Raw genomic sequence first — 8154 nt, 5'->3', positions numbered from 1 at the left:
GCTCATTCCAACTTTTGGCAATAGTGAATAATGATGCTATGAACACTGATGTGCATATATCAGTTTGTGTCCTTGTTTTCAGTTCTTCTGTGTATATTCCCAGCAGTAGAACTGCTGGGTCATATGGCAAATCTAGAGCTACTTTTTTGAGAAACCGCCAAACTGTCCTCCAGAATGGCTGGATCCTTCTCCATTCCCACCAGCCGTGGATGAGTGCTTACATTCCTCTCCAGCATTTGTAGTTTTCTGGGTTTTTTTGAAAGTCACCAGTCTCATGGGAGTAAGACGGTATCTCATTGTAGTTTTGATTTGCATTTCCCTAATAGCTAGTAATTTGGAGCATTTTTTCATGTGCTTTTTAGATATTTCTATTTCTTCTTTGGAGAAGTGTTTGTTCAAATCTCTTGCCCATTTTTTAAATGGGTTGTCTTTTTATTTTTGAGATACAGGAGTTCTAGAAAGTCATTATTAAACAGAAACTGAATTCATGATTAACCTCATAACAGAAAAACCTGTCAAGTCATCTCAATCCGCATATTAAAGCTGTGATAGAAAAAAAAATAAGTTTGATTCCATTGTGAATCATAAGTTTTCATAAAATAATAGGGAAAGTAGTTATCCTGCGCTACTAAAATAAAATACCTCTTAATTAATGTAATCATGATCATTGCATGCTGTAAGAAATTTGTTTTGAGACAGTTCCCAAAATCATTTTATTGACTTATGTATGTAGGGTGTATAGAATGTGTTACACCATATTGTTAAGGAAAAAACAGTAATTTTGTCCTAAGATAAAAGAACTGGTTATCAAGAAAAGTTAAAATATAAAACAAAACCTGAATGAATACAGAAAGTGCAGAAGATTCATGAAAAAGAAATTTTTTTAGTTAAAGCTGAGAAAAATTTATTATGTCTATCTATGAAGTTTTAAAAGCTGTAATATGAAAGAGTATACTAGTGGTCTGTTTTAGCTAAAAGTTTGCAAAAAGTTTTTCTCCTGACTAATCAGTATATAAAAGAAAAATCTCTTTTTATCAAAATAGCTTCATATAGTTTAATCCTATCATTTCCTTGGCTGTTAAAAAAATAATAATAAATCTTATCACTTTTCAAAGAACATAATGTTCAAACCTGTCTTCCCAGAGTCAAGTCCTGAAAAATATCTTTCACCTTGGGAAAAAGTAAAATAATAGAATACTTGAGTTCAATTGATATAAGTTGAATGGAAAGTGTTTAAAAGTGTTATGAGGAAGCGGACTTGGCCAAAGGACAGGGCGCCCGTCTACCACATGGGAGGTCCATGGTTCAAACCCAGGGTCTCCTTGACCCGTGTGGAGTTGGCCCATGTGCAGTGCTGATGCATGCAAGGAGTGCCATGCCACAAAGGGGTGTCCCCCATGTAGGGGAGCCCCACGTGCAAGGACTGCTCCCAGTAAGGAGAGCCATCCAGTGTGAAAGAAAGTTCAGCCTGCCCAGGAGTGGTGCCACATACACAGAGAGCTGACACAGTAAGATGACGCAACAAGAATAGACACAGATTCCTGGTGCCGCTGACAATTCAACAATAGAAGCAGACATAGAAGAACACACAGCGAATGGACACAGAGAACAGACAACTGGGGTGGGAGGTGGGGGGGGAAGGGAGAAAGGGAGAGAAATAAATAAATAAATCTAAAAATAAAAATAAAAGTGTTATCAAATTAAAAGGAATTCTTTAAACCTCTGTTAATCAACGTAGTATCAGTAAAATGTTCACTTCAAAAGAGTGCATAAAATTCCTGAAAATCTAAAAGATGTTTCAGCATAATATTAAAATACAATGTTGTTAATCATGGCTTTAATTATTATTATATTTTTGAAGATTTATGTTTTTATTTCTTTCCCCTTCCCCCCCACCCCAGTTGTCTGCTCTCTGTCCTTCACTGTGTGTTCCCTGTCTGCCTCTATTCTTTTCAGTAGCACTGGGAATCTGTCTGTTTTTGTTGCGTCATCTTGCTGCATCAGCTCTCCATGTGTGCGGTGCCACTCCTAGGCAGGCTGAACTTTCTTTGACACTGGGTGGCTATCCTTATGGGGCCCACTCCTTGTGCATGGGGCTCCCCTACATGGGGGAAACCCCTGCATGGCACAGCACTCCTTGTGTGCATCAGCACTGTGCATGGGCCAGCTCCACATGGATCAAGGAGACCCTGGGTTTGAACCATGGACCTCACATGTGGTAGGTGGACGCTCTATCCATTGAGCCAAGTCCACTTCCCTAATTATTTTTTAAATTGGTTGTATCACAGAAACAACCTCTCCATCTAGAAATCAAGAGACATGCTTTAGCTCGTGTTCAACTGATTTGCCCCACCTCCACTAAAGAAGCAGCTCTATGGCCGCAGAAAAAGAATGACCTCGAGGGGCTGTCAGGGTTGGTACATAACAGTAGATTATCATGAATTAAAGTAACACCACTGCTGTCTGTAGCAGTCCTAAATATTCCAAGTGTGTTACAAAAATTAATATCCAGTTATGTCACTATCACTATGTTTAAGACTTGTTAAAGCTTCCTTTAGTATCTCCTTAGGCAAATCAATCCAGCCTGCATTCACCTTCATGTGAGAAGGCCAACTGTGGTTTTATAGTGCTTCCCCAAGGCTATGTGCATACCCAAACCATTTGTCCTGGTGGCAAAATTCTGGCTGTGTGAAAAAAAAACCAAAAACCAGTGGCTGTAACCTTCTTGATGATATTATGCCAACCAGTAATTTTTTTTTCAGAATTAAAAGAAACATCAAAGACAATTTTATCTTAAATGGTGTTTAGTTAAGTAAAACAAAAAACTGTACCCTCTGTTGCAACTGATAAAGTACATTTTCTTATATTGTTAAGGTTTATAATATTTTTGGGATCCTGAAAACCCTTCATCCCTCACTTAGCTCAGATATTAAAAGCTATCTTATGTGTTAATCAGAAAAGGTTGTGCTGGGAAATGAGAACCCATCCCCCAGAGCTCCCAGCAGGCTGCTTTTAAAACAATAACACAGGCTCAAGCGGTAAGGGGGTAGGTTTAACTTGTCCTGTGTATTGGATGTAGCCAGTACCAATATTGGCTTTGGGTGGGTTGTGTGGTAGAGGCAACTTTCTAAACAAATACCACTTGAGTTTTAGTCACAATTCCTAGCAGAAACCAAAGCGTGAGACAGGAACAATGCACTGCTGTGGGCTGCCCCCTGTGGGGAAGAGAAGTCTGTAGAAGAACATCTGGAACAACTGCCAGCAGTGACAGGTAACAGTCTATCACGTCCCTGTACCCTCCTCTAACATCTCTCCCTCGAGAAGATCCAGAGCCATCCACCAAAGAAAGCTCCACCAAAAAAGCAAACACCTTGGATACCAGACCTGGTGGTGCCAAGGCCAGCAGTTCCAACTGCCTGTCACTCACCAGCAGCTCACCAACATCACCCTCAAGTGTCCATTGTGGTCACCCAATGACTGTGACCATTACCTCACTGGATGAGACACACTGGCCGAGCAGAGACTCAGGAGCACAATGGCAAGTGGATTACATCGGCCCCTCCCTCTCTCAGAAGGGGCAAGGTATGCTATCAGTGCTGCAGACATTGCCACGGGACTCTTGTAACTTTGTACCCGGATCCTTACAGCAAAGGACTAAGTCTAAATTACAAGTTAAAGTGCCAGCTGCCCCAAGCCCAAAAGGGCAAGTAATAATACATTGTTGATGCCTATGCTTCAAACTCTCTAAACTGGGAAAATGTGGTCATTTTGATCACTGTCCTGGTCTATGCAGCTCTGCTGGCTGGGAATCTTAAATCCATGAAAATAAAAATTCACTCAAAAACGATTTTGAAACCACAGTTAGTAATCTAAAGTCTCTGATGACAGCACTAGGCCCCATCCCTAGCCACCATAACAGCTACGACTTGTAGAAGCTGCAAGTTTATTATTAACCTGCCCAACCGTGGAAGTGGGAAGTTTCCTCAGAAGGAGCCATGTCTCATGAAATAGAACAGACCCCCATCCTGAGCTGACGTGTCCTGATACAATTCATTTCCTCACAAGAATACAAAGAAGCCATGTGACCCCACCAACCTTCCCCACATCCCTAGAATTCACTGCCCCTAGCCCACAACCCGTAGCCAAGCTATAGGCCCTCAGGTCTTACCTAAGCCCAAACCCACTCCCACTGTCTAAGCATGCTCCCGCCTACAGATGTACTGGATAAATTCATGACCACCTCTGCCAGGGGTGGGCTGAAGTTTATTCTTCAGACCCCCTCCATTGGGAGAGTTTCCCAATAAATCCTTGCCTGCAATCACTGGTCTCTGCATCTCAACTCTCTCACCCCAACATCTAACATATGTTGCTGGAAACCTGGGATCTGAGAAAAGGAGACCCCCACCACCACACCTTGCAACCTGGGAAGCAGTGGGCAGCGGCAGCTCACCCAGGATTACTCCTTATTCTGATCATGTAACTCTGAGTGCTATCCCCCTTTTCACCCTCTCCTGGAACTCCTCAGAGTGAACCTCAGAGACAGAGCAAGACCCAGAGACACTTGTGATTGTGTTGAGACCAGCTGATTGGTGAGAACTACCCTTGCTGCTGCTGTAGCTTCATCCAATACTGGACTCCCATCACCAGCTGGGTGAGTTAAGGGAATTCTCCTCTGGAGGATCCTGTTCTTTCCCCTGTTGTGTTAGACAACTCCACAGATCCTGGCTAGGTCAGTGATCCTCTTCATTTCTGGGGACCATGGCAGATGCCCGACCTGCATTCCCAGAAGCTCCTCAGGAGTCAGAGAAGTCTGGTTGTGGGTGTGGACTTCCTGCTGCTAAGGTTCTCTGACTAACGTGGGGATGCCTGAGGTGCTCAGTCAACCCTGGAGAGTCCCTGACCTCATCCCAGCTTCCAAAAATGGGAAAACTCCTTCAGCTCCTATTACTCCACTACAATCTGGCCTCAGTACAAATTAGAACATGAAAGTCAATGGCTGGAACACAGTACCTTTGACACACAGATCCTCAGAGATCTGGAAAACAGTGCAATGCCCAGTGGTTAGAGGTTCTTACATTCAGGTTTCCCTATTTCTCTGAAACCATCTTTCTCTCTGTCAGTCGTGTTCCTCTTACCAAATCCTATTGCTCCATCAGTGACGGTATTATAACACCAAAAGATCAATTAGCAAAAGCTTTATTTACTTTAAATTTTCTTAATGTTTATAATTCGTTGACACCTGCAGAATGTCACTTTGGAAAATGTCAAATATCTACAGTGGATGCAGGAAATGAAGATCAACCAATATTCTGGAAAGATATTTTAAGCAATGAATGGAAAAAATGCAGGATTAAAGTAAGGGGGTGAGGCTATGCTCTTATCATTTCAGAAAATGGAGAACAAATTTGGTTACCTGTGAAGAGGATTAAACCCCAGAATGAAGAGATGGGGTCTCCTGCAACTTCTGATGAGCTTGAGGCTTCAATGCTCGCAGATCCCCTGGACCCAATCTTTCTTTATCTTTCATTCCCGATACCCTTGGGTCCATCGACTCCCACAAGTGGTGCCCAACGTGGGGCCCGAGGCAATAACTTCAGCAGAGATTCTTCCACGACTGTATCGGGAATGCGGAAACAGAAAAGCCTTCTTCAAGGTAAGAGCGTCAATCAGCAGTAACCCGGGTTTGGCATTGCCACGTATAAATATATTTTAATATTGTTTCCGCTAGCATCAGGGTATGGTTAATCAGCCAGGATGCTTGGAAGAATATTCACAAGTTTTAAAAATGCTTTTACATATGGTTGGTGTCACAATAAAAACAGCAGATTTACTTGAGCTTTTTGCCTTAGTTCAGAAACACTGTTACTGGTTTCAGCCTCAGGGGCGTAATGTTTTAAATTTGAAACAGTGGAAATGTGTAATGAAAGCTTTAGGAAGAGTATATCAAAGAGGGGAATCCATTCCTTTATCTGTGTGGGCTTTATGCTAGGAAAGTGCTGCTGCCTTAGATCCTTTACAGTCTAAAGAAGGAGGGAAAGTTGAAATTACTATATTTTCTAAGCCCATAAGTAAATTTAAAATGAAAGAAAGTAAATTGGAACAAAAACAGGAGCTTGAGGAGAATGGGGAACCATCAGGTTTTTTCCCCTCATCCTGATATTAACCCTTTCATCAATAAAAGCTTTAATATCAAGTAGTATACTAATGCAAAGTTAAAATTTTGTTCTTTCTCAAAGCCTCTCAAATTATTAATCTGTTTTGGTAAAAGTTTTTATCCTCAATAATCAGTATACGAAGAAAGTCTGTTTTATCAAAATAGCTTCTTGTGCTTTAACCTTATCATTTCCTCAGTGTTCCAAGAAGGAAAAGTTTTATCTCTTTTAAAGGAACATAATGTTCAAAATTGCTTTCTCAAAATCAAATCCTGAAAAGTAGCCCTTTATTCCAAACTATTGTAAGAGATTTGTTCTTTTTCCTTGAAAGAAAAATTAAAGTAATAGTTGAATTCATTTAATATGTTATAAGTTGAATAAAAGGTGTTTTAAAGTGTTATAAAATTAACAATTTTTTTCTTCTTCTTTAACCCTCTGTTAATTAAAGTTGTATGAGTAAAAGGTTTCTATAAATGCTTAAGAGTGTATAAAGTTACCAATATTTCAGCATAATATTAAAGAAAAGTACAATGTGGTTAATTATAGTTTTAATTATTATAAAAGAGTATGTGTCACAGAAACAACCTCTTATCATAGATTAAAGTAACAACTCTGTAGTATGCAGCAATCCCAAACACTGCTAGTTTGTTGCAAAAAGTTAAAGTCCAGCTGTATTGTTATCACTTTGTTTTAAAACTTGCTAAGACTTTCTTTAGTGTCTTCTTAGACAAATCAAGCCAGCTGCATTCCTCTATGTGTAAAAAACCCAACAGTAAACTTTTGCAGTGCTTTTCAGGGCTATGTGCATAGCCTAACCATCTTGTACAGTATTTACTGCTAGTAATAGTAATAAAAAAGCAGCATACGTTATTTCTCAAAAAGAACAGGTTTGGCAAACTCCTTATTCATCTGCTCAATGCACAGAGCTTTCAGCCATCATTAAAGTTTTACAAATGTTTTGAGAACCCTTGAACATTGTCTCTGACTCTGAATATGTATGTCTTACTGTCAAGCATATTGCAACAGCTCATATCTTTGCTACTAATGAGTTATCTCAACTTTTTGCTGACTTGTAACATCTCATTAGGTTAAGACCTATTTATATTACTCATATATGCTCTCATACCACTTTGCCTAGTCCTATGACAGCAAATAATGCTCGAGCTGATTTATTAGTAGGGTGTTTACAAAGTGCTTGTGATTACCATGCTTTAAGTCACATTAATGTTAAAGGCCTGCAAAATAAATATCAAAAGTTAACAAGACTACAGGCACAAAAAATTATTGGCACTTGTCCTACTTGTGGACCACTAACAGCAGTGCCTTTTCAGGCTGGAACTAATCCCAGAGGCCTGACTCCTAATCAATTATGGCAGATGGATGTTACTCACATACCATCCTTTGGTAAACTACAACATGTTCATGTTTATATTGACACTTATTCTCATTTTATGTGGGCTACTGCTCAAAGAGAGGAACGGTTTCATCATGTTCACTCACACCTCTGGTCTGCTTTTGCTGTAATGGGATGCCCTCTGAAAATTAAAACTGATAATAAACCTTCTTACATTAGTAAATCCTTTGAATCTTTCTGTTTAAAATATGGTATTGAACATGATACCAGCATTCCTTATAATCCTACAGGTCAAGCCATAGTTGAATGCAGCCATCATACCCTAAAAACTATGTTTTTAAAACAAAAAGAGGGAGATGATGGTATTATAACACCAAAAGATCAACTGGCAAAAGCTTTATTTACTTTAAATTTTCTTAATGTTTATAATTCATTGACATCTGTGGAATGTCACTTTGTAAAATGTCAAATATCTACAGTGGATGCAGGAAATGAAGATCAACCAATATTCTGGAAAGATATTTTAAGCAATGAATGGAAAAAAGGCAGGATTAAAGTAAGGGGGCGAGGCTATGCTCTTATCATTTCAGAAAATGGAGAACAAATTTGGTTAACTGCGAAGAGGATTAAACCCTGGAATGAAGAGAT

This window comes from Dasypus novemcinctus, chromosome 21, assembly GCF_030445035.2.
Source record: "Dasypus novemcinctus isolate mDasNov1 chromosome 21, mDasNov1.1.hap2, whole genome shotgun sequence".
NCBI lineage: Eukaryota > Metazoa > Chordata > Mammalia > Cingulata > Dasypodidae > Dasypus > Dasypus novemcinctus.
This window is presented reverse-complemented; position numbering follows the sequence as displayed.